We start from the raw sequence: 14,087 nt of genomic DNA on the forward strand, positions 1-14,087 counted from the left end.
AAGAGCCTCTTGATGAAAGTGAAAGAGGAGAGTGAGAAAGTTGGCTTAAAGCTCAACATTCAGAAAACTAAGATCATGGCATCTGGTCCCATTACTTCATGGGAAATAGATGGGGAAACAGTGGAAACAGTGTCAGACTTTATTTTGGGGGGCTCCAAAATTACTGCAGATGGTGACTGCAGCCATGAAATTAAAAGATGCTTACTCTTTGGAAGGAAAGTTATGACCAACCTAGATAGCATATTCAAAAGCAGAGACATTACTTTTCCAACAAATCTCTGTCTAGTCAAGGCTATGGTTTTTCCTGTGGTCATGTATGGATGTGAGAGTTGGACCGTGAAGAAGGCTGAGTGCCGAAGAATTGATGCTTTTGAACTGTAGTGTTGGAGAAGACTCTTGAGAGTCCCTTGGACTGCAAGGAGACCCAACCAGTCCACCCTAAAGGAGACCGGTCCTGGGTGTTCATTGGAAGGACTGACGCTGAAGCTAAAGCTCTGATACTTTGGCCACTTGATGCGAAGAGTTGACTCACTGGAAAAGACCCTGATGCTGGGAGGGATTGGGGGCAGGAGGAGAAGGGGACAACAGAGGATGAGATGGCTGGATGGCATCACTGACTTGATGGACATGAGTTTGAGTGAACTCCGGGAGTTGGTGATGGACAGGGAGGCCTGGCGTGCTGTGATTCATGGGGTTGCAAAGAGTCGGACATGACTGAGTGACTGAACTGACAGTATCAAATATTGGATATGAAGCATTAGCTACTCTTTCACATTGCAAGAGGGCATGTAAGGGATAACAAGCATTTCTGGGAGAATTTGGCTATATCTGATGCAGTTTAAGATGTATATACCCTATGACCTAGAAATTCCACTCTAGGGTATATTCATTAGAGAAATTCTCATAAATGTACTTAAGGAGACTCATGTGAAAATTAATGCTGTCTTGTCTATAGTGTCGAAAGACTGGAAAAACTTAAATGTCTATCCACAGGGAAGTGGATAAACAAAAAGTGGTATATTCATATAGCAACTACTGAGAGAGAACAAGGTTTGAACTTGTTTATTTTTTTAGATTTCATTTTTTTGGCCTCACCATGCAGTTCACGGGATCTCAGTTCCCTGAGCAGAGATTGAACCTGTGCCTCTCAGGGGAAGCTCAGAGTCCTCACCACTGGACCACCAGGGAATTTCCAGTTTGGCATTTGTGTAGACTGGGAAACGGGCTTCCCAATAGCTCAGTTGGTAATCCACCTACAATGCAGGAGACCCTGGTTTGATTCCTGGGTCAGGAAGATCTGCTGAAGGGATAGGCTACCCACTCCAATATTCTTGGGCTTCCCTGGTGACTCAGCTGGTAAAGAACCCACCTGCAATATGGGAGACCTGGGTTTGACCCCTGGATTGGAAGATCCCCTGGAGAAGGGAAGGGCTACCCACTCCAGTATTCTGGCCTGGAGAATTCCATGGACTATGTCTGTGGGGTCACAAAGAGTCGGACATACCTGAGGACTTTCACTTTCACTTCAGACTGGGAAATTCTTGGTCTCTAAGCAACCTTCATCCAAAGCAAATGCTTTAATTCCATGCGTATTTCAAAGCACTTTCCTCTTCTTGCTACTCCTCGTTACAACAAAGGTACTTTTCAAGCAAATCTTTGGCCAAGAGAACAGACTGAAGTCACAGTCAGCCAGTGTCCATCCTCCTGCAAACTCAGCGGAGACAGGAGGAGCAGGAGGCTAGAGCCTTTACACATCTTTCTGATCCCGCACCTTCAAGCTGGAGCCTCTGGGAGCCTCTCGGTCTCGGCTCCCTTCAGCTGCGTGGGATGAACGCAAGTGCAGATGCTGTCTTTTGGATTATTTCAGGGCTTCCCTGGTGGCTCAGATGGTAAAGATCTGTCTGCAATGCAGGAGACCCGGGTTCGATCCCTGGGTCAGGAAGGTCCCCTGGAGAAGGGAATGGCAACCCACTCCGGTATTTTTGCCTGGGAAATCCCATGGACAGAGGAGCCTGGCGGGCTACAGTTCATCGGATGGCAAACAGCTGGACATGACTGAGCGACTAACACTTTCACTTTCACATTTTGGGTTCTTAAAAATTATTCGAATTCCAAACACTACATGTGTCCTTCATTCCTCGGTGCCGATGTGTGTTCAGTTGCTTCAGTCATGTCCAGCTCTTAGAAACCCTATGGACTGTAGCCCGCCAGGTTCCATGGGATTTTCCAGACAAGAACACGGAGTGGGTCTTCTATTCCTACTCCAGGGGATCTTCCCGAACGAGGGATCGAGCCCGTGTCGCTTGCATCTAGTGCCACCTGGGAATAGATGAAAAGAAGGTAAAATTTGCGTTTTATGAACCGCATGTCATTATTTCTGCTCATGGGGTGCGATTCAGAGTCAATCTGTGCACATGCAGTTGCATAAACCTCGAGCCACGCAGCCACTGAAGAGGACTTGGGGGAGGGTGGAAGGTACAGGGGACAGCCGGCAGAGCAGCCCAAGTCCCGGGTGGCGCGAGCGTCAGAGCAGAGATGGCGCTTCCGTGAGAAAGGAGAGAGCGAAACGCAGTTCCGGTTAAAAAACCCAGCAAGTACGAAACTGCGTCCTGGCCCCTGCATTGTAAACACTGGTGATAGGGAAAGCTAAATCAGGGATCACCCTTGCCCTAAAACAGAAACAAAACCTCCCATCCAAAAACGTATGAGTGAGAAGGAAGAGAATTCAGGTGACAGTTTCAGGAAGAACTAGGTCAGAGGGAGTACTTCATGGTACAAGTGTTCTGAAGAGAGAGAACCAACCCAGTGGGTTTAAGGAAGGTGAGCATGAAAGATGTTCTGAAGGAGATAAAGACTGACCTGGGTTGTGAAGTTGTGGAACATGGTGGAGTTCCTTTTTTCCTTCCATTTTCTCCTTTAACAGCTTCTTATTGACTCTTTGCTATGTCCCCAGTATTGAGGATATGATGGTAAGCAAAATCAGACCTGGTCAACCTTTCAGAGTTCATTCACTTATTTCTTAGTATTCATTTATTTGTTGGATGTACCATGCCTTAGCTGTGGCCCTCAGAGTCTTAGCTGCAGCCCTTGGGATCCAGTTCCCTGACCAGGGACCGAATCCGGGCCTCCTGCATCTGGTGTGCAGAGCCCTAGCCACTGGACCACCAGGCAAGTCCACTTCCAGGGTTTAGGATCAAGTGAGGAATTCAGACATAAACCCAGACTCTCTAATCTAGAGAACATAGACGGACTCTGAGAGGAGGAAGGGATCTATAAACGTGAAAGAAAAAAGAATGACATCTTTCTTTTCAGAAACCCTTAATGATATTTTGCATTCCCTTCCATTATGAATTTAAGCATCAGAAGTGATAGAATTAATAATATTTGTGATCTTGTTCACCAATATAGATTTCATATTTTTATATTCCATTACAATTATTACAGATGCTGTGGAATATCACTTGTACTTATCACCACTTCAAAATTACAGTAGTTATTAGACTTTCCACTAGATCTGGTTATTTAATGTCTTAATAAAGAAGCACATTTATTACTATGCCACATTTAAGAAAATATTTTGATAACCAATTATACTGAAATGCAAGTTTCTTTGTAATCCTATGCGTTTTATATCATGGATTTGATAACATTATTCTGGCTTTCTCAGACCGCCATAGGGACCCATGGAACAAAATTATTAAGAACCCATGCACAGATTAAATAATTACCAGCACTAATAAAAACTGCAATTGTACCAAGAGCTGCAGAGAGAAGTTAAACAATGAAATGAACCTCGTGAGAGAGGTTTCCCTGAGGAACTGAGGTGTGAGCCGGGTTACAGAGGAGGAGTCAGTTGTAACTAGCAAGGAAGGAGTGAAGGACTTTACAGGAGAAGGAAACAGCACGGAAAACGTGCCTTGAGATGATGGGGCCAAGGGAACCCAGGGGTGCTGCTGCCAGGTGCCGAGGCAGGGGCGTGGGTCAGGAGCGCTAGTGTTGGGATGCTGGCTCTGGGATCCCGGTGCAGAAATGCTGGACTAGGGAGCAAGTGAGGGGAAGACGGTTGGGAACTGTGGCCGGAGCAGAGGGCAGAAGTCTGACAAGGCAAAGCAGAAGGCAGTGAATAAAACACGGAAGAGGACAACGAGCTGGTGCGCACGGGGACCACATGTGGTCAGGTTAGCCGGAGACCAGACCCCGCGTCAGAGAGAGGACAGTGAGGCCCCGCAGGTCTGCCCGATTCAGTCCTGCTGGCCTCGAGGGCACTGTGACAGCAAGTGCAGACTTCATCCTGAGGAGAGCAGGAGCCGCTGAACGGTTCTCGTCATCCTGGCTTTGGAGAGGCCACACTTGGTGAGCTGCTGTATCAGTCGGTGTCCCCATGAGACAGGACCCCTCTGTGTGCGTCTGCGTGTGTGGCAGTGGTGATTTCATCAGTGAGTCACGTCTGACTCTTGGGACCCCTTGGACTGTAGCCCGCCAGGTTCCTCTGTCCATGGGATTTCCCAGGCAAGAGTACTGGAGTGGGTTACCATTTCCTTCTCCAGGGGATCTTCCTGACCCAAGGATGGAATCCATGTCTCCTGCATTTCAAGCAGGTTTTTTACATAAACATACATCAGTTCAGTTAGTTCAGTCGCTCAGATGTGTCCGACTCTTTGCGACCCCATGAATTGCAGCACGCCAGGCCTCCCTGTCCATCACCAACTCCCGGAGTTCACCCAAACTCATGTCCATCGAGTCGGTGATGTCATCCAGCCATCTCATACAGACGTACATACATTTATCTGATGCTCAGATTCTCATTATTTTTGCTAATTACATTCTATAAAGTTGCCATGAACACTGAATTAGCAACACTGTTCCTAGAAGCAATATAGGGTTAAGTTCCTATGAGCCTCTCTGATCACAATATTTTCATCAACTGATCAACATATAATCTTCTTTTATAAATGTTTCAGTCTAAAGACATCTATTTAAAGTATTTATTAACATTGAACTCACAGGTGATAGCACTGTAACTCATGCTCAAACAAAGCTAATCTAATATGCATATTTTTGCATAAGGCACATCCCAGGATTTCTGGACTTGGGAACACGAGAAGCACCGTGGCAGTATCCAGGGGAACCCTTTTAAACAGTGAAATCATTGGCAGAAAGCACTAAAAAAACCTGGAAAGAAAATGGGGTCTGATGTAGATTCTACAAAGGACACATTTCTAGTAGGAGGATTGAAGCGAGAAGGCAGAATGTGGGCTCAGCGCTCCTCAGCTGAGGACGCGCACATCAGGTGACTCAGGCCTCTTGCCACCCGCACGTGCTCATGTCTGCGAGTGACTGAAAGCACCACGAGTACTGAATTTCAGGCTCCAAGTGCATTTTAGTGATTGGGCAAACTCGAAAGCACCGAATCCACAAATGAAGGATGTTAACAAATTGAAGAATAGGTATAGATATATGCTCAGAGGGTGGTAGAAGCTGCCAACTCTGAAATCCTGAAGGCAGGTCACAGGCTGGAAACTCAGACAGGAGCTGACGCTACAGTCTTGGGGGCAGAATGTCTCCTTCCACTGATGAGTGGAGGCCCACCCATATTATCAGGGATTATTTGTTTTATTTGAAATCAGTTGGTTACATCTGTTAACCCATACCTACAAAATGTATCCTCAGCAACACCTAGGTGAGCGTTTGATTGAATAACCAGGGATTGGAGCCTAGTTGAGCTGACATCTAAAACTATCCCGGTTTGGTGATAAAAGGAGAGAGACGCAGCCGCAAACCATTTGAATTGCTCAGGTGGGGAAATCCTGTTTCCTGGGGCCTGTTCTGTTTTTAGAATCTTACTTTTTTCTCCTACGATTTCAAAACCTCCACACTCCCAGCTCTTGGTCCTTACTCTCCGCAGCCACCGTCCCTCGATCCAGTCCAGTCCTTCCAAGGCAGAAGCAGCCACTACATTTCGAAAAGAAAGTTCTAGTACACTTGTAGTATACTTATCCTTGGCTCTCAAATACTTCCTTCACTATTATTCCCTTTCCTTTGAGATGTGGACTAAGTCTCAGAAAGGTGCAATGCAGTATCATTGGGGTATTTTTTAGTTGCAAGTAATAGAATATGTGACATAGAGTAGCTTAAGAAACACTTTGCTTTTGAATCATATTCCTGAATAGATAGGTGGTTACTGGGTTGGTTAAGAGAAAGGGTCATCAAACGCTCACCCGTGAGACAAATCTACCCAGGCTGTTTTTGTGCAACCCCAAACCAATAATGCTTTCGAACTGTGGTGTTGGAGAAGACTCTCGAGAGTCCGTTGGACTGCAAGGAGATCAAACCAGTCAATCCTAAAGGAGATCAGTCCTGAATATTCATTGGAAGAGCTGATGCTAAAGCTGAAACTCTAATACTTTGGCCACCTGATGTGAAGAGATGATTCATTTGAAAAGACCCTGATGCTGAGAAAGATTGAGAGCAAAGTGAGACGGGAGTGGCAGAAAATGAGATGGTTAGATAGCATTGTCAACTCAATGGAAGCGAATTTGAGCAAACTCAGGAGATAGTGGAGGACAGAGGGGCCTGGTGGGCAATAGTCCATGGTGTTGCAAAGAGTCAAACACCATTTAACAACAAGAACAAAACCAAGAAGAGATGCTAAAAAAAAGAAAGAAGAATAGCAGTAAAGGCTGTGTGTGGCCCACAAACTATTTATTGTCTGACCCTCCACAACACAAGTTGCCAAATCGCTGGTTTGGGGATTTGCTGTTAAGAACACAGCCTCCATCTTCCCACCGTCTTCTGCGTATTGCCATGGACAGCTGCCCCGGCTCTGAGCACCATGTCTGTAGATGTCTGACGGAAACAGGGAGAGAATATTTCCCTTGCTTCTCTCTCTCTCAGAAGGGCAGGTCTCTCCCAGATGCCCCAGCAGACACCCCCTCAGTTCCCATTGCCGAGGAAGCTCATCCCAGGAACAAGCCACAAGGGATGCTGGGAAAGGCTGGCTGGCGTTGCAGACTCCTTTGGAGGAGCGCCCTCCCACCAGGGGCCGGGGGGCTGAGCTTGCCTGTGAACTGACCTCTGCCAGCATCTGCTCACGGGGAGCTCCCCGCTCCCCAGAGTCACTATCATAGCACTAGCCATTTAAGACTGTAGAACAGGAACCCTGCCCCCCGGTTAGATGCTGGTCAGTGCTAATATACGACCAGCCTCTCTGCAGGATGCGGAGACGAGAGTGGCTTTGAACTGGCAAACTTGTGTTTAACGCTCAGTTCTGGGCGGTTTTGTTTCTTATTCTGTATGATGGGTTGCTGTTGTGGTTTAGTTGCTAAGTTTGTGTCTGACTCTTTTGTGAACCCGTGGACTGTAGCCCGCCAGGCTCCTCTGTCCATGGGATTTCCCAGGCAAGAATACTGGAGTGAGCTGCAGTCTCCTTCTCTAGGGGATCCTCCTGACCCAAGGACTGAACCCATGTTTCCTGCATTGAAGGTGGATTCTTTACTGCTGAGCCACCAGGAAAACCAGTCAGGTATAAATGTGTAACAGCTGATCATGCTGTTCCCCTAAAGTTGTGCACACTTTGCTGGATATATTCTATAAAAGATTAAACATCAATAAAAGAGGAGAAGGTGTCAAATTGCACCCTCCCCCAGAAAGTACAAGTGTCCTTATGCCCTCGTTTAGGTTTATACACACGTGCAGCTACGTACGTATGTTTATGCATCTATGCACGTTTGTGTATGGCCTACATTCCGCATCTTATATGTACATACATATATGCACATATACATATACATGCGATGATAACTAGCATGTACTGAATCTCATTAACAGCAGCTGGTATATTATGAGCATCAGCAGAATATATTAGCCACATCCAATCTCTCTCTCAGGCGACCATGTCCTAAAGGAAATTTTCTCCTTCATCTCATATCTACCCCTTGTCAACCTTCCTGTATTCCCTAGATTTGCAAGGCCTTAGAAAAGACACAGAATTAACTTCTACCACAAAAAAACAGTCGAACTCAGAGAAAGAGAAGTGCTCACTTCCTCGTGACATCTTCTTTTAATAATCAGTAGAGTTAAAAAATTAAAAGACCTTGTAACGGTGACTTTAAATAAGAGATTTTTATAACTTTCGCCCTTGCTTTTCTTCTCAGAACACAAGGGGCTAATTAAAAGTGGAAAAGTTCTTGTTTGATCAGAAATTCTTGTGTTTTGGAAAAAGCAGAGAACACTACTCTAATATTCAGAAAGGGCTTAATTGGCTTTAAAGTCACCAAATTCCCTTTCCCTATTTGGGATAGCGTACATGAACTTTTCTTTCTGAACCCACGAAGAAAAGGTTAGGTAATAGGTCCATAGAAATTAGGGCTCCCAGTCAAAAATTGGTCTTTTGATTTGAATCTATGGAATTCTCTTTCAACCTAACTCGGTATGATTCCTCCCTGAGAACCTCCCATAAGTCCTGGGCTTTTGGCTGACTTCTCTCCATAAACGACTTTATTACTTGAGCAGTAAGCTTGTTTATTGAGGAAGATGTGTGTGGTGGTCCCTAATGGGGCATGTCAGCATAAAAGCCCCATTATACTGCGGTGGGCCTGGGTCAGCCTCCAACCATCTCGCACTGCACTCTCTCCTGGATTCATCAGAATTAGTGCAGGAAAAGTGAGTGCTCTATGTTGCACAGCCTTTTGGAAACTGACAGGTTTGCACTACCAGAACAGGCTAGAACAAGAATTCCCTGGGCTTTCAGGGGCTCCCCCCGAGAGGAACCATGGAGTTCATCAAAAGATGAATGTCATTGCAGACAGGTGCAGAGTAGCAACTTAGCGCATCTTTGGAAAATCCCCACGTGTCCTTTCAAGGGCACTCGGTCTCTCATCATATCTGAGTCTTTTGCAACCCCATGGACGGCAGCCTGCCAGACTCCTCTGTCCATGGGGTGTTACAGGGAAGAACACTGGAGTGGGTAGCCATTTCCTCCTCCAGGGCATCTTCCCGACCCAGGGACCAAACTGAGTCTCTCGCGTCTCCTGAATTGTCAGGTGGGTTCTTTACCACTGAGCCACCTGGAAGCCCCTGCTTTCAAGAGTAGTGACCCGAGAAGCCAGCATGTCCATTGGTTAGCAGATTGTCTTCAGTTCTCACTTACTCTATTGATAAGTAGGATGATGAAAATGATTCAGTCAGGAGAATGTTACACCCAGTTCAATGCAGTATTGGAAATATTTTTTGTCTCATGAAGTGCCTATCTGTTGACTCTTGCCATCTCTTGTTTAGTAATTAAAGCAGGACTCATCGATCTGCTAACTGGACAGGCACGCATGAAGGTGTTTATTGACCTGGAATGTCACTGCAGACAGCACACTCCAGCTTTCTTCTCTGCACATCTCTCAAAGGGTTACTGATACCGTCACCTAAATGTGAGCCTGGTGACTTTGGAGGAGAGTGGCAGTCGCGATGGTGGGGTGAGGATAAAGAGGGTGAATGGAACCAAGAAAATGAACCCCATGGGTGACGCGAAGCACTGGCTCCTTGGAGGGTTTTTGCAACTGACCTTGATTACATCTTTGAAATGCCTGTTTGATCACCTGCTGAATCTTTGGAGCTATCTGTGAATAATGGATGAGGCATTTGGGTTGTCTTAAGTGTGTGACGTCTGGGCCTCTCTTAAAAAGAGTTAAGGTGCATGTTACTTATTACCCATCAACACACTACATACTCCCCAGGCTTACCTAAAAGGTATTGGCATTTTTGCTGGGTTGCTGCCCGATGCAAAGAGTATAAAGCATCACCTTAATAACTAAGATTTCTGGGTTAAGTGTGAGAGGTGTCTGGCTATGAGTGCTAGTGGATGGTTAGCTAAATAATTCAGGAAGACCTTATGGTTCCATAAAATGAACAGCCACAGCTCTTGCGTCTCCATCCCCTTCTGTTGATCATGAACAATGTATAAATAAGGGTTCTATTTGGTGGCAAGTGATAAAAATCTGCTGGATGTAGCCTAAGCAAAACAAAAAGGATGCATTTTAAAGACAGTCAATGTTTCATGGGGCACAAGGGCAGTAAAGCACCTGGGTCCTAGGAAAGGTCTGGAATCAGGTACCAAAACGTCAGTGAGTATTTTTTGCAACAGTTCTGCCCCTCTCGAGGCATTTGCTGCGAAGTGCCAAGCAAGTTGGGCTTCATACAGTTAAATTCTTCTTGGTCAATTTCATGAACCCCCAACAGTCAGAGAGATCGGTGTCAACTCCCAGTCTGCTCCCACAACTCACAACCAGACCCCAAGGAGCGCAGCTCTTCAGGTCAAATGTTTGGTGTTTATCAACAAGGATGTACAGAACAGCAAAGCCTCTTCTTTAAGTTTGATGAAGACCAAACTTTCTCCTTTATGTACCCCAACATCTTACTGGAAAAGTCTTGCAGAAGCAAGGATACTCTAGAATGGAGGCTGGCACACTTATTTCTGTAAAGAGCCAGATAGTAAACTTTTTAGGCTTTGCAGGCCCTACTGTCTCTGTTGCCCAAGTACTCAAGCCATTTTTTTTTTTTTTAGTGGAAATGCAGCCACAGACAATATGTAAGCAAGTTGTTGATGTATTTCAAAAACTTCTGCTACGAACTGAAACTGAAGTTGCATTTAAGGTTCACATGTCAAGAAATGTCATTCTTTGGATTATTTTCAACTATTTAAAAATGTAAGTACTAGTCTTAGCTCATGGGCTAGAATTGGCCCATGGGCCGTAGTTTGTTGACCCCTGCCCTAACAGCATGCTGTCGTGACGGTGAGGGGACCAAGAGTCTGCCAAAGCAGCTTGTAGTCATAGAACCGTTTATCAGTCAAGCTTGGCACAGCCTTGTGAAGAGATGTTTCTGTGGATATTTGTTCCCACAGCTTTAAACAAGAGCGCTGCATTGTGGCTTCTATAGGCTACTGTGTTGGTACCAGGACATTCTTTGACTTTAACGATGGTTTCCTAACAGACTCGAGAGTGTCCTCAGCCTTTAGTCAATGCCCAGGTCTCTTTCAATTGCCGACCAGCATCTATTTATGGTCATAGCTTATAATCTCTTCCAAAAATGTACCTGTGAAATTTTGAAACGTAAACAGTAAGCAACTCACCAAACATCTCAGCATTGCTTTCCTATCCATTGGTGTGGTTTCCATTGTCTAATTTTTCACCGTCCCTATTGTACCCGGGTTCTGAGAAATTCTTATGTCTATTACAGGCCTCACATTGCTTTGAAGGTTGACTTTTAGCATGAATTCTAAAGGATCTTCAATTCAAATAAATTTTAGAATGAAAATTTCAAACCACTGCCGAATAGTCCTTTGGCTACCCAAACCTTCTCCCCAGGCCAAATTGATATCTCTGCCTTCTTCAGGTATTCTGTGCCCCTGATGAAATTCATATAAAAGAAAAAGGATTCATGTTTGTGTGAATTTGTCATAATGTTTGTTTCTGCATGAAAAATAAACACGAACCAAAACTAATCAATTCTAGAGAAAATTGAAAAGGACAATGCCATTGTAAATCCTAAAGAGCACAGCTAGAACTGTACTTCATGTCAGTTTTATTAATTGTGGTCAATTTTCAAATGGTCAAATATTGGCGATTTCATCTTGTTCAATATAATTTGGAGTACATTGTAGAGAATTTAGTGGCATTGGATAAACTCTTTTCTTATATTGCAGGTTGCCTTGTTCAGTTTCTCAAATTCTAGGCTTTAAAATATGGCTGTTGACAACACCTAAGCTTTTGCAACCTAAAGAGAGAGAAAGAAAAAAAGAGAGAGCGATAGAGAGAAACAGAAACACAATGAGTCTAAATGATGGAGATAGAGAGACTGAATGTCTCCTTGGCCTGAACCTGGTTCCTAGAGAAGGGACTTTGAGCATTTTCTGCTCTTGGACCAGTCAGTATAGTTTTCATGTGGGTGGGCCAAAGCCACGGCAGGAAGGAGTTTCTCAGAGTTCACCCTGTAGATCAGAATAGACTGGTAACCGGGAGAGTGACCGCCGATGGCTTGACGGACAACCAGTAACTGTCCTCTAAGGGCGAGAGTCTTAGCGCTGCTGTCCCGTTGCTCTGTACGGGTTTCTATGAGCCCTGAGATAAAGAAGTAATACTGCAAATATTTAACAGCAAGTACCAGCCAACCAGAAATCAGACCCAGGTTGTGAACAGGTGGCTGGGCCATGCCAGTGCATACCGTGGAGGAAGCATGAGGCCTTCCCATAAATCTGAGTATCACAGTTTGTTCTTTCGTGGACCTGGGCAATGAACTGGAACTCTTAGAATCTAGAAAGTGAAAGTGAAAGTTGCTCCATGGTGTACGACACTTTAGTGACCCCATGGACTATGCAATCCACAGAATTCTCCAGGTGAATACCAGAGTGGGTAGCCATTTCCTTCTCCAGGGGATTTTTCCAACCCAGGGATCAAACCCAGGTCTCCTGCATTGCAGGTGGATTCTTCACCAGCTGAGCACCAGGGAAGCCCAAGAATGCTGGAGTGGGGAGCCTGTCCCTTCTCCAGCAGATCTTCCTGACTCAGGAATCAAACCAGGGTCTCCTGCATTACAGGTGGATTCTTTACCAACTGAGCTATCAGGGAAGCGCTCCTACAGTCTAGAGGTCTATATAATACTGGGTAAACAGTCAGATGGGTAAGTAGCCAATCTACCTTCTCACAGGTTTGCAATTTGTTGCCCTGATCTTTTGGTATTTGTTACCTGCTGAGCCAGCAAGTTTCTATGTTCATCAGAGGTTCTTGCCAATCTCCGAAAAGGGAAAAAAAATGAATAGATACAGTCTGAACAGTATGTATCTTCTTTGAGAAAGAGTTTCCAAAAATACATTAGAGCTAAAAGTGAAGGTTACACCAGGCCGAAATTGCAGTGCCAAGGTTTCAAAGGTTTCACTGTGTGAATGACATTCCTGGGTCTGCTCTCTTTCAGCCTGAGAAGTAGAGGAAGTCTGCCTTCAGTGACTCCGACACAGCCACCTGCCTTAGCGTCTCGACCTCCACCAACAGCAACGGGCGGCTCTTCCTGAGCCACCTCATCCCTGCCTGAGCTACCTCGGCCCTGCCAATCAGAATGAGGAGACCTCACCTCAACAGGTAAAGCACCCAAGAGAGACTTCAAATACTTGCTGAATGAATCCTGGAATCCCTTCTCTTCCCCACCCCCAGATTCCTTGAGCCTTTGACTCTTCTCTAGGTACCCGTCAATTTATTATTTGCAACTGGTAGGAGAGCAGAACAAGCCCTCTCTGTGGGAATGGGTGGTGTTCAAATCCATTCCAGCACTGATGTCGTGCCCACGTGGAGTGGGGAGGCGAGGGGAGGACGCCTCACGGGACAGAAGGGAAGGCTGAGACCTGCTGAGCTGGCTAAGCTAGCAGACGGACGTGTGCCGTCATGTTGGGGTGGACGGAGGTGTTCTGCCTTCGTGGCTTCCTGTTAGGGCTGCAGTGGATTAAACCAAATTGCAAGTGAGAAACTGGTGAGGTGTGGAGGAAGAGAAGATGGGGAGGAGAAGGGCCGCTGGGACTGGAAGTGGATGCAGGGCCACTTTCCAACATCTGAAGGGTCGTCCTGCACGTGGCAGAGCGTGCTAGTGGGCTAAGATGCCTGTGTAAAGAATACGCTCCAAGCTATTTACCAGACTCACACAGCTCCGTGTATGTGGTTCTCAATACCTTTAAAAATACATCAATGCTCGGGTCCACCACACGTCCATCAGTCCCGGGGTGGAGTCCACGGATCTGCATTTTGCTGCAGAGAGTGAGCTGGGAACCTCTCTCATAATTTAGCCCCAGTCCCTTCTCCAAGCTCATCTCCTACCACATCCCCCTCTGTTCAGACCTTGTGACCCTTGGCCTCCTTTTGTTCCTGGAACATTCCAAGCTCATTCCAATGGCAGGGCTTTTGCTCTTCCTGTGCTTGGAAGAACTTTCTTCCTCATGGAAACTGGTGCATCAGCTCGAAAGCCGCCTCTTTGTGAGGTCTCCCCTGACCCTCTACATCCACTCCCCAGGGATGCCGTAGCAAAGACTGGGTGCAAGGAATAAGAGAGATCGGCTC

This window comes from Capra hircus, chromosome 13 (assembly GCF_001704415.2).
Source record: "Capra hircus breed San Clemente chromosome 13, ASM170441v1, whole genome shotgun sequence".
NCBI lineage: Eukaryota > Metazoa > Chordata > Mammalia > Artiodactyla > Bovidae > Capra > Capra hircus.